The following is a 26,931-nucleotide window of genomic DNA, read 5'->3' as shown; positions in this document are numbered from 1 at the left end:
GAGACGTGCGGTTCCCCATTTGAAACCGGGGGACAGGGTTTGGTTATCAACCCGCAACCTTCGTCTCAGGGTTCCATCCATGAAGTTCGCACCACGCTTCATTGGTCCTTACCCTATTGAGAGTGTCATCAACCCAGTGGCTTACAAGTTAAAGTTACCACCTACACTTCGTATTCCTAATGCCTTTCACATCTCTCTCCTCAGACCTCTAGTCCTAAACCGCTTCCAGAATACTCTTCCAGCAGGTCCCAAGGTTCGAACTCAGCGGGGCGTGGAATTTGAGATCAGCAAGATTCTGGACTCTCGTTGCCGGTATGGACGTCTCCAGTACCTGGTCGATTGGTTCGGTTATGGCCCAGAGGAGAGAAGCTGGGTGAATTCATCTGATGTCCATGCTCCTAGGTTGGTCCGTGTTTTCCACAGTACTTATCCCTCCAAACCACGTGGGTGTTCGGTGTCCACCCCTAAAGGAGGGGGTACTGTCAGGAATCGTCTTACCAGACTGGCATCCGTCCGCCGCTGCGGACTCCGTCCTGGCTCCCTGCGGTCACCTGTCACCTATGCCCCTGCCATGGGACATCATCTGGATCCTGGGGGCACTCCTGAACCAGCGGGCGTGTGCGCTCCGCGTCCCCGCTAGGCCGCGGCGTGGGCGCCGCCATGACAGTCTCCAAACAGCTAGTATGCTGCGGCCAATCCGGTGCGTGGCCGCACCCACTTTCCTTTTCTCCATCCAATCCCTGCACACCATGGGGTATATAGGAGGCACAGTTTCACCTCACAGGCATCCTGGACTTTGTGTCATTCTGACAACCTGCATGAAAGGATCAGCTCCTGTCTCTCCTGAGTTCCTGCTAGAACTTATACTCCTGGTGATTCTGCTTACTCCCGTGGAACTTCAAGGCTCAGCAATACCAGCAACCTGCATTGGGCTTCACACTCATCACCACCTTGTGTGCTTCAGCCTGCGGTTGAAGACTAAACTCCAGGTGTGTTCATTTCCTCCACCTGTGACACAGCTTGCTGCTGCCAGTGCCCCATCACCTGCACTGTGAGTTGGTCTCCTGCTAATGCTCAGGTTTGCAATACTTATCATCTGTCTTAGTTCTCCGTTTTAAACCCTGCTCTGGTTCCCACACCAGAATCATTCCATTGACTTTCATTCCGTTGTTTATAATTCTGGATATGATTTCTCAATTCACCTATCACCCATTGCCATAGACTTTGTTATCATTTCAAGTATTGACTTTTTCATCTGCTATTATTTCTGCTGCATTTCTGTTATAATTATCTGCTGAATAAATACCATTGCGCTCATGCGCAAAAACGTGTTACAACCTCCTCGTCTCTTTCCTCCTACCTCCACTGACCCACTAGCGCCCCCTCCGGGGACACAGACCAAACACAATCTGACACTGCGGCTGTATCTGCATACATTACAGTGATTTCCAGGAATACACTGTAACGTAGCATTTCGTATGCAGTAACACACAGAATATAGGCATGCCGCATATCATTTTAATCAGCAGAAGCTGCTGGTTCCCCTAAGCATACCAAATGCCATAGGCATTTGCCTAGTTTGCCTATACCTAAGGCCGGCTCTGGGTATTGGGGTGGGGGAGGTGCAGCTGCAGGGGTGTGGTGGGGTCTGGATGCGCTGCGGGCAGGGGAGGGGGTGCTGCGGGTGTGGGTGCTATGGGTGGGGGAGAGGCGGGAGTACCGCGGGTGGGGGTTGAATGTGGTGGGTGCCGCAGGTGGGGGAGGGGCGGGGCAGGAAGGGTGGAGGGAGCGGTGGTGTATGGGGGGAGAGGTGGGTATGGGGGTGCCGCGGGTGGGGGAGGGGTGGTGTTAGCTACGGGTGGGGGAGGGGCATGTGCCGCTGGTGGGGGGATGTGGTGGATGCTGTGGGTGCAGCGGGTGGGGGAGGGGCAGGTGGGGTGGAGGGTGCGGGGGTGTAGCGCTGGGGAGAGGTGGGTATGGGGGTGGGATGGGGGAGGTGCGGGGGTGCTGCGGGTGGGGAGGGGGTGCAGCGGGCGGGGGAGGGGCGGGGGATGGGCGTGTGCCGCGAGTGGGGGCAGATGTGGTGGATGCTGTGGGTGCCGCTGGTGGGGAAGGTGCGGGGGGGTGGGGTGGAGAGGTGGGTATGGGTATGGGGTTGGGGATGTGCAGGGGTGCGGGGGTATAGGGGGGGAGAGGTGGGTACGTGGGTGGGGGAGGGGCGGGGGTGCCACGGGGGGGAGGGGGGCGGCGCGGTTTGTGGGTGCTACGGGAGGGGGAGGAGGCGGGAGTGGTGTGGGTGGGGGAGGGGCGTGTACCGTGGGTGCGGGACAGATGTGGTGGGTGTTCTGTGTGCCGCGGGTGGGGGAGGGGCGGGGGGTGCTGCGGATGGGGGAGGGTGCGGGAGTGCGGCGGGTGGTGCTGCAGGTGTGGGTGCTACGGGTGGGGGAGGGGGCGGGAGTGCCGTGGGTGGGGGAGGGGCATGTGCTGCAGGTGGGGTATGGGTGGGAATGCCATGGGTGGGGGAGGGGCATCTGCTGCTGGTGGGGGAGGGGCAGGAGTGCCACAGGTGGGGGAGGGGTGGGGGGTGCTGCAGATGTGGCTGCTATGGGTGGGGGAGGGGTGGGAGTGTCGCGGGTGGGTGAGGGGCGGGAGTGCCGCGGGTGGGGGAGGGGTGGGGGGTGCTCCAGATGTGGGTGCTATGGGTGGGGGAGGGGGCGGGAGTGCCGCGGGTGGGGGAGGGGTGGGGGTGCTCCAGATGTGGGTGCTATGGGTGGGGGAGGGGGCGAGAGGGCCGCGGGTAGGGGAGAGGCGAGAGTGCCGCGGGTGGGGGAGGGGTGGGGGAGGGGTGGGGGGTGCTGCAGATGTGGCTGCTATGGGCGGGTGAGGGGGCGGGAGTGCCGCGGGTGGGGGAGGGGTGGGGGTGCTCCAGATGTGGGTGCTATGGGTGGGGGAGGGGGCGAGAGGGCCGCGGGTAGGGGAGAGGCGAGAGTGCCGCGGGTGGGGGAGGGGTGGGGGAGGGGTGGGGGGTGCTGCAGATGTGGCTGCTATGGGTGGGGGAGGGGGCGGTAGTGCCACGGGTGGGGGAGGGGCGGGGGGTGCTGCAGATGTGTGTGCCATGGTGGGGGAGTGAGTGCCGTGGGTGCGGGGTGCTGCAGGTGTGGGTGCCGCGGGTGGGAGGGTGCGGGGCGTGTGCCGCTGGTGGGTGGCGGATGTTGTGAAGGCTGTGGGTGCCGCAGGTGGGAGGGGAGCGTGGGCAGCAGTCAGTGGTCGTCCACGGCATTCTCCTCCGGACTGTGCGGCAGCTGAGCAGTCAGTGGCTGCAGTGTCACCAGGGTGCAGGGAGTGTACGGGGAGGGGGGAGAGAGGGGAGTGGGCGGAGATTGGGAGGGGACTGGGCAGGGAGGGGCGGACCGAGGGAGGGGACTGTTCCTGGCCTGCATCCAGCCACCCAGATCCCAGATCTGTGACTGTGACTCCGCCCAGCGTTAGCAAATGAATCACAAAGTCACAGATCTGGGCTATTATATAGGAGATATAAAATAAAATTCCTATGCCCGCACAGTTATGCCCCTATCACCATATTATGCCCCACACAATAATGCCCCAGTACCTGTTCATTGTCAGGGGTTCTGCACATACGGGGTCATTCCGACCCGATCGCATGCTGCGCTTCAACGCAGCCGTGCAATTGGGTCGGTACTGCACACGCACTGCAGCCGCATTGCGCAGGTGCTTTCATTGCCCGGCAACGGCCATCGCCGGGCAGCGATGCTGCTAGCGAAGAAAGCGGTCGCCGCAGCGACCGCAAGAAGACTGACAGTAGGAAGGCGTTCCCAGGGCGTCAACTGACCATTGTCTGGGAGTGGTGCGGCGAACGCAGGCGTGTCCATGCGTTTGGAGGACGGATGTCTGACGTCAATTCCGGGGACCTGCAACGCTGGATTCATCGCACAGGGTAAGTAACTCATACCCTGGTCTTGTTCTGCACAAAACTTTCTTGGCATAGCAGGGCTGCACAAGCGATTGCAGTCTTGCTATGCAAAAAAACACTCCCCCATAGGCGGCGTCTAGTTGATCGCACGGGCTGCAAAAAATTGCAGCGTGCGATCAACTCGGAATGACCTCCATTGTCAGGGGTTCTGCTCGTCCCCTCCTGTCGCCACTGCCGCAGCAGACTGTTTGGCAGCCTGCTTCAAGTAAAAGCTATTGAAAGAGTCCCTCCCAAAATGGCCACCGCCTCAGTGGAGACAGTTATTAAAGATTCTAAAGCCCCCTCTCTGGTCTTTAATAACAGTCTCCTCTGAGCCGGCAGCCATCTTGAGAAGGACATTTTCAACAGAGCCTGTGGGTGACGGGCGGACGATGGCAGTGGCAGCAGTTGGACGGCAGCGGGCGGCTGTATGAGTGGCCCGGGCCCTCTCTTTTCTTTTAGAGCGGCCAGGCTCGGGACAGCTGTGCCTGCAGTACCCCCTGATGGCTGGCCTGAATCTACTTATTAATTAGTATTTCTACCCTATTGTATAGTATTGTTTAGTAAATATTACACACTCTTTAAGATGATTTATAATAATGTGTAACTCACAGAAACTCATCTTATTGCTAAAATAGCTTCTGACTCGTTATATTGTGCTTCTAACAATTGTTATAATGTGTCATTGTTATACTAAAACTGTCAGTCAAACAGTTAGTTAGGAACAATGTGGGCTTTATTTGACCTGTAAAGCTCAAAAACAATTCTGCCACAGTGACAGTTGTGGGCTGAGAACATCCGGGCTGATTTGCAAAGCAAATTTGGAGAAAATTGCTCTGTGCATGCTAAGAAAGTGGACGCACACCAGGTTCTGTCACTTATGCTTACCTGTAGACGGAGTGGCTGGGCAGAGGGGGGAAGGGGCATTCTAAGGACAAGCAAGTACCAGAGAGAAGACATTTCCGCAATTGTATATACTGTAGATGCAGAATAGGACACAGATACAGATGGGTCCACGTTTATCTTGACCTTTAATAGGATTAACTGAGACTGGCCAGTTGGACTTAATCCCCTGCTGTATTGTTCTCTGTATTGTATTCAGCTGAGAACAATAGATGAAGGGTTTATGCTGATAAATCATGTTGTGCCTAGGTGCAGAAAACTAGTCAAGATAACCGTGGACCCATCTGTACGTATACTTCTTAGAAAATCATATTACTTGTAAGTGCTCATCACTTTGAATGATGATGATGGTGATAGTTGTAGCTTGTGATTGGCTGTTTGAAAATATAAGGCTGACCAGTGTTTCCTTCATTGCTGCTGAACATATTATATATTATGCTTCAGTTTTCAGGCAATGGGAGACATTAAAAGGTTAATTTTGCTGTATTAGATATGCTTTTACTTTTTGTTTAAAAACATGAGGATAAGTGTCTGTGGCATAACCCTGGTACAAGGGCACATACTGGGGTAGATGTAGTAAGCCTGGAGAAGTGATAAAGCAGTGATAAGTGCTAGGTCATAACATACCAGCCAATCAGCTCCAATATGTAAATTGACAGTTATGAGCTGATTGGCTGGTGCGTTATCACCTTCCACTTATCACTGCTTTATCACTTCTCCAGGCTTAATACATCTGCCCCACTGTATGGTATTGGTACCGATCTTCATACTTTAGCGTAAAAGAGTGGAGTGGAGCTAAAATAATGTACGTGGAGCCCGGTGAGACCACAGCCTTGCAGTGCAACCATACCCCGGGCTGGGCACAGAAATCATACACCAATTTTTTTTTGGGGCCCCTTTACCCAGGTCCCCACAGCATCCCTCCAGCTAGATGTTATTTGCCGGCTGCAGGGCTCCATCTGATTTTCTGCTTGTGATCTGCTGAATACAGCAGCAGCACATGTGATGGTGTCTGGACTATGTGATGGGGGAGAGGATGATCGTACCCCACGTGTATCTGCTCTGGCCATCGCAATAATGCTGCAGTGAGCTTCTTCCGGATAGACCCCCTACCAGCCTGTGCTCTGTTGAATATGCAGGAGCACAGGCAGCAGTGAGAGACTTGGACCATTAGTGGTCCCCACTGGGGCCTCCTAGACAGAGCTGGATTAAAGATTAAAGCTCCGGGAGGCAAGGCGTGCTAAAGAGCAGGGGGCCCCCATGGACTAATTTTATATATATATATATATATATATATATATATACCTCCCAGCATTTGTATCTTTAGAAGCGGGACTCCAGTCACGGCGAAGCCGCATGGTGCCAAAAAGGGGGTGTGGCCTACTTGAAAGGGGGCATGGCTTCATGTGAATGATGCGATTGTAAGCCACGCCTCCAATTTCAGTAACAGTGGGGGCACGGCCAGCGCTCTGTGTGCTGCTGGCCATGCCCCCAGTTCCTCTGACTCACTGGAATAGACGCTGTGCATATGTGCACAGCGTCTATTCACCGCTGCTCTGCTCTGAACTGAGCAGAGCAGCGAGTGATAGGGAGCCTCCCAATGCCCCCCCCCCCACCCAACGCGGGACACTGCAGCACGCGGGAGGGACAGCGAGACATACCCACAAAAAATGGGACTGTACAGTGAAAATAAGGACAGTTTTGGGGTACGTGTGTATATATTAGAGATAAGCGGGTTCGATTCGTCGAGATACAAACCCCCCCGAACATCACCTATTTTACACGGGTCCGAGGCAGCCTCAGATTTTTCCGCCTTGCTCAGTTAACCCGAACGCGGCCGAACGTCATCATCCCGCTGACGGATTCTTGCGAGATTCGTATTCTATATAAAGAGCCGCGCATCGCCGCCATTTTCACTCGTGCATTGGAGATTGAACGGAGAGGATGTGGCTACGTTCTCTGCCTGAAAAGCTTCATATCTGTGCTTAGTGTGCTGCACATATCTGTGCTCAGTGTGCTGCAAATATCTGTGCTCAGTGTGCTGCAATTATCTAAGTTCTCTTCTTGAAAAGCTCCATATCTGTGCTCAGTGTGCTGCAAATATCTGTGCTCAGTGTGCTGCATTTTGGTTGACCAACAGTATATAGTTGTACAGTACAGTAGGCCATTGCTGTATCTTGCAGCTCTGTGTCACTGCAAGTATCCATTCCATATCTGTGCTGCATTTTTGTGAGCAGTCTACATAGTAGTACAGTGCAGCATTTTGGTGACCAACAGTATATAGTTGTACAGTACAGTAGGCCGTAGCGTTATCTTGCTGCACCGTGTCACTTCTAGTATCCATTCCATATCTGTGCGGCATTTTTGTGAGCAGTATATATAATAGTACAGTGCAGCATTTTGGTGACCAACAGTATATAGTTTACAGTACAGTAGGCCATTGCTGTATCTTGCAGCTCTGTGTGACTGCAAGTATCCATTCCATATCTGTGCTGCATTTTTGTGAGCAGTATATATAGTAGTACAGTGCAGCATTTTGGTGACCAACAGTATATAGTTGTACAGTAGGCCATTGCTGTATCTTGCTGCTCTGTGTCACTGCAAGTATCCATTCCATATCTGTGCTGCATTTTTGTGAGCAGTATATATAGTTGTACAGTGCAGCATTTTGGTGACCAACAGTATATAGTTGTACAGTACAGTAGGCCATTGCTGTATCTTGCAGCTCCGTGTCACTGCAAGTATCCATTCCATATCTGTGCTGCATTTTTGTGAGCAGTATATATATAGTAGTACAGTGCAGCATTTTGGTGACCAACAGTATATAGTTGTACAGTAGGCCATTGCTGTATCTTGCAGCTCTGTGTCACTGTAAGTATCCATTCCATATCTGTGCTGCATTTTTGTGAGCAGTATATATAGTTGTACAGTGCAGCATTGTGGTGACCACCAGTATATAGTAGTACAGTACAGTAGGCCATAGCGTTATCTTGCTGCACCATGTCACTTCTAGTATCCTGATCAGTGCTTAATATCTGTGCTCAGTGTCAGTGCTGCATTGTGGTGACCAGTATACTACAGTACAATAGTCCAGTGCTGTTCTCGCTGCTCAGTGTCAGTTCTCCGTATTATCATCAGCGATCAGTATAATCAGTTCTCAATATAATCAGTGCGCTGTTAGACGTGCGCCCGTTTTCCGCCATTAATGCATTGGGATTAAGACAATTGATGAAGTTATTGTGTCCCCGGTACAAAATCGCATCTAGATTCCACTTCACTAGGCAGGCGATAGCGAGATTTTACCAATTACTATTAGTGATTTATAATTATTAATTACAGTGATCTTGCCAAATAATTAGTGATGAGCGGGTTCGGTTTCCGAGAAACCGAACCCCCCCGAACTTCACTCTTTTTAGACGGGTCCGAGCCATACTCGGATTCTCCCGTATGGCTCGGTAGACCCGAGCGCGCCCGAACGTCATCATCCCGCTGTCGGATTCTCGCGAGATTCGGATTCTATATAAGCAGCCGCGCGTCGCCGCCATTTTCACACGTGCATTGAGATTGATAGGGAGAGGACGTGGCTGGCGTCCTCTCCGTTTATATAGTTACACAGTTGATCTGGTTGCTTAGCTTATTGTGGGGAGGATTGGGGAGCAGCTGTTAGGAGGAGTACAGTGCAGATTTTTGCTAATAGTGACCACCGTTTTTTTATCCGTTCTCTGCCTGAAAAAAACGCTCCATACCATATCTGTGCTCAGTGTGCTGCATGATATATCTGTGCTGAGTGCTCACACTGCTTAATTGTGGGGACTGGGGAGCAGCTATAGCAGGAGTACAGTGCGCAGTTTTGATGACAGTGACCACCAGTATACGTTTGTCTGCCTGAAAAACACTCCTGTGGTGTCTTTTTTTTTTATACTATAAACGCAGTCTGCTGACAGTGTCCACCAGGTCCATTATACTGTATATAGCAGTACGGTAGGCCACTGCTGTACCTACCTCTGTGTCGTCACTCGTCGTCCATAAGTATACTAAGTATCCATCCATCTACATTGTATACCTGTGGTGTCTTTTTTTCTTTATACTATAAACGCAGTCTGCTGACAGTGTCCACCAGGTCCATTATACTGTATATAGCAGTACGGTAGGCCACTGCTGTACCTACCTCTGTGTCGTCACTCGTCGTCCATAAGTATACTAAGTATCCATCCATCTACATTGTATACCTGTGGTGTCTTTTTTTAATACTATAAACGCAGTCTGCTGACAGTGTCCACCAGGTCCATTATACTGTATATAGCAGTACGGTAGGCCACTGCTGTACCTACCTCTGTGTCGTCACTCGTCGTCCATAAGTATACTAAGTATCCATCCATCTACATTGTATAACTGTGGTGTCTTTTTTTTTTATACTATAAACGCAGTCTGCTGACAGTGTCCACCAGGTTCATTATACTGTATATAGCAGTACGGTAGGCCACTGCTGTACCTACCTCTGTGTCATCACTCGTCGTCCATAAGTATGCTAAGTATCCATCCATCTACATTGTATACCTGTGGTGTCTTTTTTTCTTTATACTATAAACGCAGTCTGCTGACAGTGTCCACCAGGTCCATTATACTGTATATAGCAGTACGGTAGGCCACTACTGTACCTACCTCTGTGTCGTCACTCGTCATCCATAAGTATACTAAGTATCCATCCATCTACATTGTATACCTGTAATGTCTTTTTTTTTTATACTATAAATGCAGTCTGCTGACAGTGTCCACCAGGTCCATTATACTGTATATAGCAGTATGGTAGGCCACTACTGTACCTACCTATGTGTCGTCACTCGTCGTCCATAAGTATACTAAGTATCCATCCATCTACATTGTATACCTGTGGTGTCTTTTTTTTTATACTATAAACGCAGTCTGCTGACAGTGTCCACCAGGTCCATTATACTGTATATAGCAGTACGGTAGGCCACTGCTGTACCTACCTCTGTGTCGTCACTCGTCATCCATAAGTATACTAAGTATCCATCCATCTACATTGTATACCTGTGGTGTCTTTTTTTTTTATACTATAAACGCAGTCTGCTGACAGTGTCCACCAGGTCCATTATACTGTATATAGCAGTACGGTAGGCCACTGCTGTACCTACCTCTGTGTCGTCACTCGTCGTCCATAAGTATACTAAGTATCCATCCATCTACATTGTATACCTGTGGTGTCTTTTTTTTTTATACTATAAACGCAGTCTGCTGACAGTGTCCACCAGGTCCATTATACTGTATATAGCAGTACGGTAGGCCACTGCTGTACCTACTTCTGTGTCATCACTCGTCGTCCATAAGTATACTAAGTATCCATCCATCTACATTGTATACCTGTGGTGTCTTTTTTTTTATACTATAAATGCAGTCTGCTGACAGTGTCCACCAGGTCCATTATACTGTATATAGCAGTACGGTAGGCCACTGCTGTACCTACCTCTGTGTCGTCACTCGTCGTCCATAAGTATACTATCCATCCATCTACATTAAATACCTGTGGTGCCTTTTAGTTGTGCGCATTTAAATATGGAGAACAAAAATGTGGAGGTTAAAAAAATAGGGAAAGATCAAGATCCACTTCCACCTCGTGCTGAAGCTGCTGCCACTAGTCATAGCCGAGACGATGAAATGCCATCAACGTCGTCTGCCAAGGCCGATGCCCAATGTCATAGTTCAGAGCATGTAAAATCCAAAACACAAAAGATCAGTAAAATGACCCAAAAATCAAAATTAAAAGCGTCTGAGGAGAAGCGTAAACTTGCCAATATGCCATTTACGACACGGAGTGGCAAGGAACGGCTGAGGCCCTGGCCTATGTTCATGGCTAGTGGTTCAGCTTCACATGAGGATGGAAGCACTCATCCTCTCGCTAGAAAAAAATCGAAATCACAAATCCCCAAGGAGAGTCCAATTGTGTCGGTTGCGATGCCTGACCTTCCTCTTTTTTCTTTCATTTTTCTTTGCATCATGTGCTGTTTGGGGAGTATTTTTTTGAAGGGCCATCCTGCGTGACACTGCAGTGCCAGTCTTAGATGGGCCAGGTGTTTGTGTCGGCCACTAGGGTAGCTTATCTTAGTCACACAGCTACCTCATTGCGCCTCTTTTTTTCTTTGCGTCATGTGCTGTTTGGGGAGTATTTTTTGAAGGGCCATCCTGCGTGACACTGCAGTGCCACTCCTAGATGGGACAGATGTTTGTGTCGGCCACTTGGGTCGCTTATCTTAGTCACACAGCTACCTCATTGCGCCTCTTTTTTTCTTTGCATCATGTGCTGTTTGGGGAGTATTTTTTTGAAGGGCCATCCTGCGTGACACTGCAGTGACACTCCTATATGGGCCAGGTGTTTGTGTCGGCCACTTGGGTCGCTTAGCTTAGTCACACAGCTACCTCATTGCGCCTCTTTTTTTCTTTGCATCATGTGCTGTTTGGGGACAATTTTTTTGAAGGGCCATCCTGTCTGACACTGCAGTGCCACTCCTAGATGGGCCAGGTGTTTGTGTCGGCCACTTGGGTCGCTTAGCTTAGCCATCCAGCGACCTTGGTGCAAATTTTAGGACTAAAAATAATATTGTGAGATGTTCAGAATAGACTGAAAATGAGTGGAAATTATGGTTATTGAGGTTAATAATACTATGGGATCAAAATGACCCCCAAATTCTATGATTTAAGCTGTTTTTTAGTTTTTTTTTAACAAAACACCCGAATCCAAAACACACTCGAATCCGACAAAAAAAATTTCGGTGAGGTTTTGCCAAAACACGTCCGAACCCAAAACCAAAACACGAAACCCGAAAAATTTCCAGTGCACATCACTACAAATAATTCCAGTGATTTTGTCATTTTCTTCCAGTGATTTGGACCAATAATACCATTGATTAGAACAAATAATTCCTGTGTTATTGAGGTGTTTGTGTCGCTTAGCTTAGCCATCCAGCGACCACAGTGCAGCTCTTTTTCTCTTTTCTTTGCATCATGTGCTGTTTGGGGAGTATTTTTTAAAAGCTATCCTGTCTGACACTTCCGTATATGTCCAGTGGTACTGCCATTTGATATAATTCCCAACATTACTGCCATTTAATTCCAGTGATTTTGTCATTTTCTTCCAGTGATTTGAACCAATAATACCATTGATTAGAATGAATAATTCCTGTGATTTTGTCATTTTCTTCCAGTGATTTGAACCAATAATACCATTGATTAGAACAAATAATTCCTGTGATTTTGTCATTTTCTTCCAGTGATTTGGACCAATAATACCATTGATTAGAACGAATAATTCCTGTGATATTGAGGTGTTTGTGTCACTTAGCTTAGCCATCCAGCGACCACAGTGCACCTCTTTTTCTCTTTTCTTTGCATCATGTGCTGTTTGGGGACTATTTTTTAAGTGCCATCCTGTCTGACACTTCTGTATATGTCCAGTGTTACTGCCATTTGATATAATTTCCAACATTACTGCCATTTAATTCCAGTGATTTTGTCATTTTCTTCCAGTGATTTGAACCAATAATACCATTGATTAGAACGAATAATTCCTGTGATTTTGTCATTTTCTTCCAGTGATTTGGACCAATAATACCATTGATTAGAACAAATAATTCCTGTGTTATTGAGGTGTTTGTGTCGCTTAGCTTAGCCATCCAGCGACCACAGTGCACCTCTTTTTCTCTTTTCTTTGCATCATGTGCTGTTTGGGGACTATTTTTTAAGTGCCATCTTGTCTGACACTTCTGTATATGTCCAGTGCTACTGCCATTTGATATAATTTCCAACATTACTGCCATTTAATTCCAGTGATTTTGTCATTTTCTTCCAGTGATTTGAACCAATAATACCATTAATTAGAACAAATAATTCCTGTGATTTTGTCATTTTCTTCCAGTGATTTGAACCAATAATACCATTGATTAGAACGAATAATACCTGTGATTTTGTCATTTTCTTCCAGTGATTTGGACCAATAATACCATTGATTAGAACGAATAATTCCTGTGATTTTGTCATTTTCTTCCAGTGATTTGGACCAATAATACCATTGATTAGAAAGAATAATTCCTGTGTTATTGAGGTGTTTGTGTCGCTTAGCTTAGCCATCCTGCGACCACAGTGCACCTCTTTTTCTCTTTTCTTTGCATCATGTGCTGTTTGGGGACTATTTTTTTAAGTGCCATCCTGTCTGACACTGCAGTGCCACTCCTAGATGGGCCAGGTGTTTGTGCCGCCCACTTGGGTCGCTTAGCTTAGTCATCCAGCGACCTTGGTGCAAATTTTAGGACTAAAAATAATATTGTGAGGTGTGAGGTGTTCAGAATAGACTGGAAATGAGTAAAAATGATGGTTTTTGAGGTTAATAATACTATAGGATCAAAATTACCCCCAAGTTCTATGATTTAAGCTGTTTTTGAGGGATTTTTGAAAAAAAAACACCCGAATCCAAAACACACCCGAATCCGACAAAAAAAATTCAGGGAGGTTTTGCCAAAACGCGTCTGAATCCAAAACACGGCCGCAGAACCTGTATCCTCTGGATACAGGAAACAGGCAGCAGCACTCAGAGACTTTTTCGAAGTACAAGTGTATTAAGGCATCATAGATACAGCTGACACTAGCTGTATATATAGTGCTTTAATACACTTGCACTTTGAAAAAGTCTCTGAGTGCTGATAATTTCGATATTATCTTAAAACATAAAGCTATACCTTTAAACACACTTTTACCATGGAGCCGCTGTGGCCGCTAGACTTAATATGCACTCTACGTACCTTTTACGCTATTTGCGTAATGAGTCCCGTACCATGTACGGACTCTGCGTACAAACGCCGCGCTGGGGGTACAAAGTATACGCAGCACGTACACACTCAATTAATACACTTTTAATCCTTATACAGTTAGGCAATGTAATACACTTTAAACCCTAGCAGGGAAAAGAGGACACAACACTGATTTGTAGTTAATCACTGGGTTCCGACGCCACAGAGTAATATTTCTGAAAGGGGGTTAACAATACAAATTATGCACTACAATACAACAGAGTAAATGGCTACAGTCAATGTACATACGTGAGAATATTCGCATGCGCTTCCCGGTCCGGTCCTCCGCTATCAGGTAGATAGCGTTGAGAGTCTTGTGCGCCCGGCCAGGCAGCAAAAGGCTTTTTATACAATACTTCCAAAAGCAATACAATGGATACTGTAATCCCTTTGTCCATTGGACACAGGGATGCATCTTTACAGTACAGGAGAGGTCATAGGTTGATTTGAAAAGGTGGGCGATGTCTTTCTCAACTGTTCTTGTGGGTGGTCTCCTCTGGATTCCCGCCGCATACATAATATACAGTAAATACAGTTTATATCTATATTCTGCTTCTGCACACAACTATCCACAGGAACTTGCGATCTTCCTCAAACCAACAACGGAATGTTACCCTTAAAATACCCTACAGCTGGATACCAGGCACCACCTTATAACCTTAGTCTGTCCCCTCCTATCATGCAAAGGTGAATCCCCTTGTTCTGGAATCATTTAAACTGTTGATACTTGCTGATGTGGTGCAGGGGAACTATGTGTACAATGTGCACTATTTGGATAAAATATGTAATGTTTTGATAGCCCTCCATGCGTTCACAAACTCCGCCGAAAATACCCACACCACGCGCAGGACCGCGGGAGCGACCATACGCAAATTGCAGATATGTGAACGCACGGCGGAACAAGTGCACGCGCAGTGGGCATGTGTGTGTATTTTATATGTGCTGTGTGTTCTGCAATATTTTTTGGCTTTGACAGTCCACCCTTTGGCAGTCAACAATAACTGCCACTATCTAATCACTAAACAGAAAAATATCAATACAATATCTACAGACGATTGGATGGTAGGAGGAGAGTTGTAGGTGGGAAATGTATGACCTAGTGGGATAGTAAAAAAGCATGTATGTATGAATCCATGTCTGAGGGGCATGTATCATCATGCCGTATATGTTTTAGATAAGCTTCGAGGTATTGCGAAGTATACATTAAATCCTTCTTATCCCGTATTTAGGGTCTGTAAGTGGGCCAACAAACACTACCGAGCTCTTTTCGGCTTCTTGTTCCAACAAATGGGGTGCACATTTAGTTGATGATACATGGAGGGGGAACATATGTGAGTGCTAGAATATGTGGATATCACCTGTCGACTATGTGTGTGATTAACTGAAGGTTGTAGAGATGAAGATAAGACACATATCTAAAATACATTCACATAACATTTTCATAATCATTCTTGGGTATGGTCGATGTCTTTTCCGGATCGGTGTATCTGGGCAGAGGGGGAGACAAAGGAAAAATGGGTGAAAGAAACAGGCCATGGAATTCATTTGCAATCCTTATCATAACACTGTCTCTATGGATGGGTCGTAAATTAAATCTGCTGCTGTAACAATGCCCCCGCTCCTTAAACTCATCAAATTTGTGCCGTGCTTGCGCCGCGTTAGAATTCAAACACACCTAAATATCAAGCCAATAATTATGACGACTCCCAGGATACAAAGGAGAAACTTTCCTAACTCATAATAACATTTTGTGCCCACTCTCCGAATCCTGAGAACCAATTTCGTGGGTTCAACCATGAGACCCAGCCGGTCAGCTCATTACCCACAGCGGTCAGGGTAAGGTTGTGTCTCCTCCGGAACTCCCACTTCAACTGCAATATATCATCCATCTTTTGATCGATAATCTCTGTGGGGTCGTCAGTGCTGTTTGTAATATACGTGCAGCACTTCACACCATATTGAGTTGCCAAAGTGACACAGTACCCACCCGTCACGGCTGTGATATAATTGAGGACCATCCTGTGCTGGATTAGTTCTGTCTTGTAAGCTTGTAACTCCCTACCCGTATACCTGAAGGTGTCGTCATACATCTCAGTGATATTATCTATCAAGTTCGCTAGCACATGAATATACCTATAATTTATAATTCCTCTGGCAGTATGGGTGATGTATAATGCGAGAAGGAATTGAATCCCGGTGGATTCGTGGATTAAATCAGAGGCTACGTGCTCTGTCCTCTCTATGAGGTGTCTCTTGACGATGTGTTCATAGTGAGTATGAGTATAAGGAGCCTGAGCACTGCGGTGAACATCTTTCATCTTATCATGGGTTATGGTCATGACCTCTGGCAACACTCTTCCAACATAACACAATCCCTCTGAGTTCGGGGCAAGCCACTTATACGCCTTCCTCCCACATATGAAATAGGCATCATCGGGGAGAACATATGGGACAGAATATGACATTACCATATTACAAACTTTCCAAGTGAAAAACCCAATCCCTAGTTCTCCCATCTGCTCAGTACAAGTATCAGGCTGGATGATATGAGCACAGTACCCTGGTGATACTTCTCCAACCCACATGGTCTTGCTTCCTCGATTATACCTATACCGAAAATACCTTCCACTGTTGGCTATTTGGCGTACAAGTTCAGAGTCTATGGGTATCCTATCAGCTCTGTGCGAAAAGGCCATGGTCTGGTTATTCCATGTCACTTCCCAATTTCCCGGTTTTCGGTAATTGGAAATATTGAAACATAATAAGGATCTATCTACATGATACTGGTGGAGCTTCAATCTAGGGGGCCTAGAAATATTAAATTTCTTGTCCACCGGTCTCCCACCCCGTAATTTGAGTACCTCATCTATTGCTAAAGGGTACGGTATTAATCCTGACTTGCTCCGACCTTGAGGTACTTGTGAGCACACCCAGCATTCTGTCTGGTTTAAGACCTTACCCACTAGTGAGTGGTAATCACTCAATGGATGACGGTCCATGTTTATATTAAGGCTGGACTGACATCTCTGGATGCACCCATCCTCGACTATGTTCTCACAATTCCTACAAATGCAATTTTCCTCAGCCAATAACCCTTCACAGTGCCTCCGAGCTCCCTGACTACCAGATCGCTTTCTGATACTCGCCTTTGCTCGAGTGATGTGTTGCTCTTGAGATTCTACAAATCCATCCCCGCCATCAGAACCCATTCCAGATCCTTTCTCGACCTCTCTGGGACCCTCACCGAAACAGACTGTCCTGGTCAACAACAGGATTAACAGGAAAACCCGGAACGCAGTCTCTTGGGGTAAGTCCATCTTGTTAAGGGAAGAGAAGGGAAACAAGAATGGGGGGAAAGAGGAGGAGAGAAGGAGGGTAGTGGGAGATGGAGAAAATAATAAAAACGAAAAACTGGTGCGACAACCGCCTCTGGTCTTGTTGTTCTCCGCGCTCAGGTGCTGTCTCAACAGTACTGCCTCTCAACCTTCCCGGAACAGACACTCCAGTGATACGATGTTCTCTCCGGGTCAGCGACCTTTCTGTAGGGAACATAAATCTTGCATTTCAATGTGTTTAACTGTTGTGTATTATCAGTTGTGTGAAGTAAACCATCTTTGGAAAGTGAAAAGAGAGGGGAAATAAAAAAAAAAATGTGTCAGATTTGCGTTCACCATCAGGCTGTCACACCATCATGTATATCGGTATCTATGCACAGTCTACCTTCACCAGTATTCCCATTCTCCACCCTTTGTGCATGACCAGGCACACTGATACTGGTGTCCCTATGCTAGTGAGATATACTGGATTTAGGCAGAGCTCTGAAAGACCGAGTAGGCATGTGGCGTTTGAACTGTAATCCTGTCAGTGAACGTAATAAATGAAGAGGAAACTTTGAAGACAAATCACAGAGTTTAGTAACAGGTAAGTTTGTAAAGGCAAAGAAGATTTTACAAAGTTTGACATCTGGATTGGGCACTACGGGGAATGATTCCCTAATCGGTCTGTTCCCCTTAAAAAAAAATTATGTGTGTTATATCTCTACTGGGACTATCCCAGCCATCAATCCAGTTTCTTGTCCATTCTAAGTTCATGGGAAACCCGGTATCCTTGAGATAATTTCCTCTACCTGTGATGGACATGCCTCTAAAACAGTGAAATGCAATATTAGTCTTTGTGGGTATCTAACATATTTGTGCTTTCTGGGTGGGAGCACTCTATATGTATACCATCTCTAACAAAACTCCTGTTAAGTTACTTAGAGGTCACTTCTGCTAGAGAGAGAAGCAGAAGTTTAGAGGCCTCCTCCTAATCCCAGTAAGTTCTGTCAAAAGGGTAAAGTTGCATTTATTCTGTTCTTCCCATTAACCGAATCTGTGTTTTTCTATACTGTATCGTGATTCCTTAATATATGTCCCTTGATCCCGTCTATGTGTTTAATAACGTGGCTTGTTTATTCTGTCTAGGGGTCTATATTGGCTATGTGCTGTACTACTCTTACAATCTCTAGCAAAATGTCCTTTATTTTTACAAATGTAACATATTCTCGGTCTTTTGTTACTACTAGGGTTTCGGGGTTTGGGCTGATGAGACTTTGGTGTAAGAGCCTGCATACTTTCAATCCTCAGCCTCTCCTCTTGCAGTTTCTTACGCCTAGCAATATTCCTATGGTGTTCAATTGCGCACTCTCTAAGGCAAGCTACTGTGACCCCTCTCCAATTAGGCAAAGATGTTTGTACCCTGTCCCTTACTGTCTTATTGAGTCCGTCCATTAGCATTGACACAGCTACCTTCCTGTAATTCGTATCGTTCCCTGTATCTGATACCCCCATGTATCTATCCATTATTTGCAGGGCACGATGGAAATATTCAGATGTCATTTCATTTTCCCTCTGTTTTATGGAGAAAATTCTTCTCCACTCAGTGGGGAAACACAACTCTAGTTGCCTATTAATTTGTTCTATATTTTCCTGATTGTTTCTGTCAGTCATAGGACTATCCGACTCTAGACTACAATCAGTGGTAAATTTTTGGGTGTCAATATTAGGGGGTAGGCACGCTTTCAAAAATGTCCGCCAATGTTGGTTTGTCGGTTCATACGCATTACCCAGATCTCTGATAAACTTTTGACATCTGGCTAAATGCTTCCGAGGGTCGGGGAATTCTGAAATGATTGATCGCAGCTCATCTCTGGGCCACGGGCAATACATTGCATTATTCCTGGTGAGGACTACTTCCTGACTATCGGTTCCCCCATTGGGAGTTACTATTTCCACGACAGAGTGTAATCCTACCGTTCCGTTCCTAATCTGTTTACTGTGTGGTGTTGTTTTTTCTGTGCAATGAACTGTCTCATACTTACCGGTAGCTGTGACCTCACCAGTTCTTTCATTGGGAAATACTGTTACTGATCTACCTGGTAGGACAGGTCCCACCTGAGTTTCCTGCAAAATGACTGCTTAGAGGAGAGCTGCGATTTGGCTGAATCCTTCATCTCCCTGTGACCTAAAACCTTGGAGAGACTTCAAAACAGGATACATTTTGCAAAAGTTAGGGTTAATACATTGCTCTTTCATATTACTATCATTAACGGATGTATCATTGACTGTAGCCTTCTGCTCCCCTTCGACCTGTGTCGACAATTGTGTGTTTGTGTTCTCATTCCCGCTAGGTATGGAACCTGCTGCATATGTTAATTTCCCTTGCATATCGCCCTCTTGCTGCCATAAGTTTAAACAATCTGTATGTCTAATCCTTTGTTTTCTGGATTTTATTAGACATATCCTACTCCTTAAATTCTGCAATTCCTCTGGTTCAAAACTGCCTACCTTAGGGAATGGTTCCCTATCTCCCGCAGTCATACGTTCCCATTCATTGCACAAAACTTCTGTGTGTAGTCCATGCTTCTCACACATAATGAACCTCGCTGACCCCCTGGGCCGCAGTATGTCAACCTGAACTCTGGTTGAACGTCCCTTACTTGAGCAACTGGCCCTCATATTTTGCAGGTATTGTCCTTTTGGCTAATCCCACAAAAAAAACAAAATACTCAATATAAGGCAACGGTGAAAGTTCTCCGAGCGCTCTTCACCCACTCACCGCCCACGTTGGCCAGTACTACCATACACTGTCGATAGCGAAGGCAATGTACCCAACTTAGGGCCCTATGTAACCTCTATTTACTGGAAGTTTCTGGGAATAACTTACCCTTTCCAGTAAATATAAGCCGTTGGAGATTTCCTGAGAGAGACCAGCGAAAACTCCCTAAACCTTTATTATACACAAATCACGCTTGCGTATGCTATATACAGCGCTAATGATACCGCGATTTTACACAAAGCTCATAAAAAGGGTATCACGTTGCGCTAAATATTGCACCCACGAACGCGCGGTCCAATCGCACAGCGTATAGGTACTTGTTACTTATCCGCCGTACGACCACTGGAATCGATTTTCAGGCTGCGAAACCTCAGCCGGAGAGTATAAAAAAAAACTATATGGGTAAACCTCGCTGATCCCTGGGCCGCGGTACTCTAAACCTCGCTGACCTCCTGGGCCGCGGTGTTCTGCTACCTTGCTCCTTTGTACTTCAATCTATATTAACATGAGTCAGCTGCCTCACGCCACCAAGTCTCCACTCACTTGATGTACCACTCGACGGGATCCCGAATTCCCTGGGTCCACTACGTTCTCTGTTACGTTTGCTCACTCACGTTCACTCATTCAGATACACTTTGATTTTTCTGTACAGAAAATTATCTTTCATTCAGATAAACAGCTTTATTCCCAGAGGCAATACAGTAAAAAAGGTTTTATTTAAACTAAATCTTGGAAACCGAGCAATTTGTGCTAATGTAGCGTGGCTACTGTCCCGCCACTAAACTAAACAATGCTATTGTGTAATTTGTATTTAGCGGTCGTACCCTTACGCACGTTGCGTAAACACGCGACCGTGTGTATGTCTTTACGTTGCGTACGCAGTCCCGTCCTTTGTCCGAGACACGTGTACAAAAAAACGTATGTCCGCAATAGCACAAATCTCACACTTCTATAAATGTAAGCGATATTACATATAATCGCTCACTTAACACAACACAGTTTCTTTCTGTATAAACCTTTTTAACTAGGCCAGACTGTGTTTGTGTTTTACATTTACTTCCTTAATATTTATTCTATATTTTAACTAAATAGCAACAAATTTCTCCGCACAGGTCTAAATGAATCTAGTAATCAGTACTTATGACAACAATGTGAGCAGGTATACAGAGTACAGGTGTACGCTTGTGTTGTGTGCGCATTTGGCGCCAAACAGAAATTCACAGACTTTTTAAATAGCTTTGTGTATTTACTTTATGGGTCCCACCAGCATCCCTACAAACCATGCAGAGAAGACGCCATCTAATCAGCAATAAAATAGGGTTTCCAGTGTATCCTGCAGCCAGAAAAAGGTTTACGTAGGATACCTGTCCGCCCTTTGCTGATAGATAAAGTCTGCTTTAACCTGCTAGGCTGCGGGTATGTGGAAAAACCGGACGATGCCCCCAATTGATAATGTCGATATTATCTTAAAACATAAAGCTATACCTTTAAACACACTTTTACCATGGAGCCGCTGCGGCCGCTAGACTTAATATGCACTCTACCTACCTTTTACGCTATTTGCGTAATGAGTCCCGTACCATGTACGGACTCTGCGTACAAACGCTGCGCTGGGGGTACAAAGTACACGCAGCACGTACACACTCAATTAATACACTTTTAATCCTTATACAGTTAGGCAATGTAATACACTTTAAACCCTAGCAGGGAAACGAGGACACAACATCGATTTGTAGTTAATCACTGGGTTCCGACACCACAGAGTAATATTTCTGAAAGGGGGTTAACAATACAAATTATGCACTACAATACAACAGAGTAAATGGCTACAGTCAATGTACATACGTGAGAATATTCGCATGCGCTTCCCAGTCCGGTCCTCCGCTATCAGGTAGATAGCATTGAGAGTCTTGTGCGCCCGGCCAGGCAGCAACAGGCTTTTTATACAATACTTCCAAAAGCAATACAATGGATACTGTAATCCCTTTGTCCATTGGACACAGGGATGCATCTTTACAGTACAGGAGAGGTCATAGGTTGATTTGAAAAGGTGGGCGATGTCTTTCTCAACTGTTCTTGTGGGTGGTCTCCTCTGGATTCCCGCCGCATACATAATATACAGTAAATACAGTTTAAATCTATATTCTGCTTCTGCACATAACTATCCACAGGAACATGCGATCTTCCTCAAACCAACAACGGAATGTTACCCTTAAAATACCCTACAGCTGGATACCAGACACCACCTTATAACCTTAGTCTGTCCCCTCCTATCATGCAAAGGTGAATCCCCTTGTTCTGGAATCATTATGCACATAGTCCATGTATGGACTATGTGTACAATGTGCACTATTTGGATTAAATATGTAATGTTTTGATAGCCCTCCATGCGTTCACAAACTCCGCCGTAAATACCCACACCACGCGCAGGACCGCAGGAGTGACCATACGCAAATTGCGGATATGTGCACGCACGGCGGAACAAGTGCACGCGCAGTGGGCATGTGTGTGTATTTTATACGTGCTGTGTGTTCTGCACTATTTTTCGACTTTGACAGTGCCGATGTGTAATTACACCTCCTCCAGCTACTGTAGGTCTGATCAGGGTGTAGGCAGGCAAATTTGGGGGCGTGGCCTAATCATAGAGTTTTGAGCACGCCCCTTTTAAAAGAAACTGCAAAAAAAACCTCTACAGGTGCACGAATGGCCTGTAGTGGACGGCAGTAGGCAGACGATAGCGAGATTTTACCAATTAATATTAGTGATTTATAATTATTAATTACAGCGATCTTGCCAAATAATTCCAGTGATTTTGTCATTTTCTTCCAGTGATTTGGACCAATAATACCATTGATTAGAACAAATAATTCCTGTGATATTGAGGTGTTTGTGTCGCTTAGCTTAGCCATCCAGCGACCACAGTGCAGCTCTTTTTCTCTTTACTTTGCATCATGTGCTGTTTGGGGACTATTTTTTAAAAGCCATCCTGTCTGACACTTCCGTATATGTCCAGTGGTACTGCCATTTGATATAATTCCCAACATTACTGCCATTTAATTCCAGTGATTTTGCCATTTTCTTCCAGTGATTTGAACCAATAATACCATTGATTAGAATGAATAATTACTGTGATTTTGTCATTTTCTTCCAGTGATTTGAACCAATAATACCATTGATTAGAACAAATAATTCCTGTGATTTTGTAATTTTCTTCCAGTGATTTGGACCAATAATACCATTGATTAGAACGAATATTTCCTGTGATATTGAGGTGTTTGTGTCGCTTAGCTAAGCCATCCAGCGACCACAGTGCACCTCTTTTTCTCTTTTCTTTGCATCATGTGCTGTTTGGGGACTATTTTTTAAGTGCCATCCTGTCTGACACTTCTGTGTATATGTCTAGTGTTACTGCCATTTGATATAATTTCCAACATTACTGCCATTTAATTCCAGTGATTTTGTCATTTTCTTCCAGTGATTTGAACCAATAATACCATTGATTAGAACGAATAATTCCTGTGATTTTGTCATTTTCTTCCAGTGATTTGAACCAATAATACCATTGATTAGAACGAATAATTCCTGTGATTTTGTCATTTTCTTCCAGTGATTTGGACCAATAATACCATTGATTAGAACGAATAATTCCTGTGATTTTGTCATTTTCTTCCAGTGATTTGGACCAATAATACCATTGATTAGAAAGAATAATTCCTGTGTTATTAAGGTGTTTGTGTCGCTTAGCTTAGCCATCCAGCAACCACAGTGCACCTCTTTTTCTCTTTTCTTTGCATCATATGCTGTTTGGGGACTATTTTTTTAAGTGCCATCCTGTCTGACACTGCAGTGCCACTCCTAGATGGGCCAGGTGTTTGTGCCGCCCACTTGGGTCGCATAGCTTAGTCATCCAGCGACCTTGGTGCAAATGTTATGACTAAAAATAATATTGTGAGGTGTGAGGTGTTCAGAATAGACTGGAAATGAGTGAAAATGATGGGTTTTGAGGTTAATAATACTATAGGATCAAAATTACCCCCAAATTCTATGATTTAAGCTGTTTTTGAGGGATTTTTGAAAAAAACACCCGAATCCAAAACACACCCGAATCCACAAAAAAATTTCAGGGAGGTTTTGCCAAAACGCGTCTGAATCCAAAACACGGCCGTAGAACCTGTATCCTCTGGATACAGGAAACAGGCAGCGGCACTCAGAGACTTTTTCAAAGTACAAGTGTATTAAGGCATCATAGATATAGCTGACACTAGCTGTATATATAGTGCTTTAATACACTTGCGCTTTGAAAAAGTCTCTGAGTGCTGATAATGTCGATATTATCTTAAAACATAAAGCTATACCTTTAAACACACTTTTACCATGGAGCCACTGCGGCCGCTAGACTTAATATGCACTCTACGTACCTTTTACGCTATTTGCGTAATGAGTCCCGTACCATGTACGGACTCTGCATACGAACGCCGCACTGGGGGTACAAAGTACACGCAGCGCGTACACACTCAATTAATACACTTTTAATCCTTATACAGTTAGGCAATGTAATACACTTTAAACCCTAGCAGGGAAAAGAGGACACAACACCGATTTGTAGTTAATCACTGGGTTCCGACACCACAGAGTAATATTTCTGAAAGGGGGTTAACAATACAAATTATGCACTACAATACAACAGAGTAAATGGCTACAGTCAATGTACATACGTGAGAATATTCGCATGCGCTTCCCGGTCCGGACCTCCGCTATCAGGTAGATAGCGTTGAGAGTCTTGTGCGCCCGGCCAGGCAGCAACAGGCTTTTTATACAATACTTCCAAAAGCAATACAATGGATACTGTAATCCCTTTGTCCATTGGACACAGGGATGCATCTTTACAGTACAGGAGAGGTCATAGGTTGATTTGAAAAGGTGGGCGATATCTTTCTCAATTGTTCTTGTGGGTGGTCTCCTCTGGATTCCCGCCGCATACATAATATACAGTAAATACAGTTTATATCTATATTCTGCTTCTGCACATAACTATCCACAGGAACATGCGATCTTCCTCAAACCAACAACGGAATGTTACCCTTAAAATACCCTACAGCTGGATACCAGGCACCACCTTATAACCTTAGTCTGTCCCCTCCTATCATGCAAAGGTGAATCCCCTTGTTCTGGAATCATTTAAACTGTGGATACTTGCTGATGTGGTGCTGGGGGACTATGTGTACAATGTGCACTATTTGGATTAAATATGTAATGTTTAGATAGCCCTCCATGCGTTCACAAACTCCGCCGTAAATACCCACACCACGCGCAGGACCGCAGGAGCGACCATACGCAAATTGCGGATATGTGCACGCACGGCGGAACAAGTGCACGCGCAGTGGGCATGTGTGTGTATTTTATACGTGCTCTGTGTTCTGCAATATTTTTCGACTTTGACAGTGCCAATGTGTAATTACATCTCCTCCAGCTGCTGTAGGTCTGATCAGGGTGTAGGCAGGCAAATTTGGGGTGTGGCCTAATCATGGAGTTTTGAGCACGCCCCTTTTAAAAGAAACTGCAAAAAAAACCTCTACAGGTGCACGAATCGCCTTTAGTGACAGGGGGCCTCTGGAATAGGGGGCCCAGGGTAATGTACGCCCTGGGGTCCACCTTTAATCCGGCTCTGCTCCTAGAACAACGGGGCCCGGTACATCTGAGCCCTTAGACTCCCCCTTTCACCGGGCCTGACCATATCCCAGGTTTAGCAGGTTGAAAAAATTGCGGCTTGATAAGATGTGCAATTTGATGTGTCAGGATAGACTAGCTCTTGGGGGGGGCAATAACTTTTATAAGGCTTGGTGCAAAGGTAAAAGCTGGCAGTGTTATTAGAAGTAGCCTGGTGTAGCTAGGTTTAGCCAACTATAGCAATTTTCCACTCAACAACAACAACAACTCATTACTGACGAATTATGCCCTGGCTGGAGGAGATGAAGGCCGGAAGGGAATTTATTCTGGAATTATTATTTAAATAATGCACTCCTAATTTGACATAATTACTGTAGATTTGTTGATTTTTTCCTATTTGTTTATGTAGCAATGTCACCTGTAAATGAGAGTATATACTGTAAAATACTAAAAGCATTTACATTGTTCTTAAACATCAATACATCTAATAAATACAGTAAACTGCACCCCTAGTGGTAAAGCTCAAAATAAATTGGCACCAGTGGCGGATTTAGGGGGGGGGGGGCACCAAGGCACGTGCCCCCCCCTGTCATTTTTAGTGCAGACTGACATGCGGACGAGCGTCCGCATGTCAGTCTACGGTCTCGTTTCCTCCCCTGCTGTTAGGAGGGACACGGAGGGCACAGTGCGCGCCTCTCCTGTGTCCCTCCTGGGTCTCCGGCGGCCGCTGGTCTCATAAAGGAAGTGCCGTTCGTGAGCACTTCCTTTATTACAGTGACCCGCGGCCGCCGGAGACACAGGAGGGACACAGGGAGGCGTGCACTGTGCCCTCCGTGTCCCTCCTAACAGCAGGGGAGCGGGGGGAGCAGCGGCGGCGGCGGAGGAAGGAAGGGGGGGTACGCACTGGGGGGGAATATCTGGCACTGGGGGCATATTTGGCAGGGAGGGGGGGGGAGAATATCTGGCACTGGGGACATATATGGCACTGGGGGGAATATCTGGCACTGGGGGCATATATGGCACTGGGGGGGGGAATATCTGGCACTGGGGGCATATGTGGCACTGGGGGGGGATATCTGGCACTGGGGGCATATGTGGCACTGGGGGGGGAATATCTGGCACTGGGGCATATGTGGCACTGGGGGCATATATAGCACTGGGGGGGGCGATATCTGGCACTGGGGGCATATGTGGCACTGTCGGGGAATATCTGGCACTGGGGGTATATGTGTACCTGGCACATGGGGGGGGGCTATATTTGGCACTGGGGGCATGTGAGTACCTGGCACCGTGGGGGAATATCTGGCACTGGGGACATATGTGGCACTGGGAGCACAGCCCTAGCAACAAGGACTACCTCCTAGCAACGAGCATGACACCCAGTGCATGAAACCCCTGGCAACGAGCATGACACCCAGTGCATGAAACCCCTGGCAA

This window comes from Pseudophryne corroboree, chromosome 5, assembly GCF_028390025.1.
Source record: "Pseudophryne corroboree isolate aPseCor3 chromosome 5, aPseCor3.hap2, whole genome shotgun sequence".
NCBI classification, from domain to species: Eukaryota; Metazoa; Chordata; class Amphibia; order Anura; family Myobatrachidae; genus Pseudophryne; species Pseudophryne corroboree.
This window is presented reverse-complemented; position numbering follows the sequence as displayed.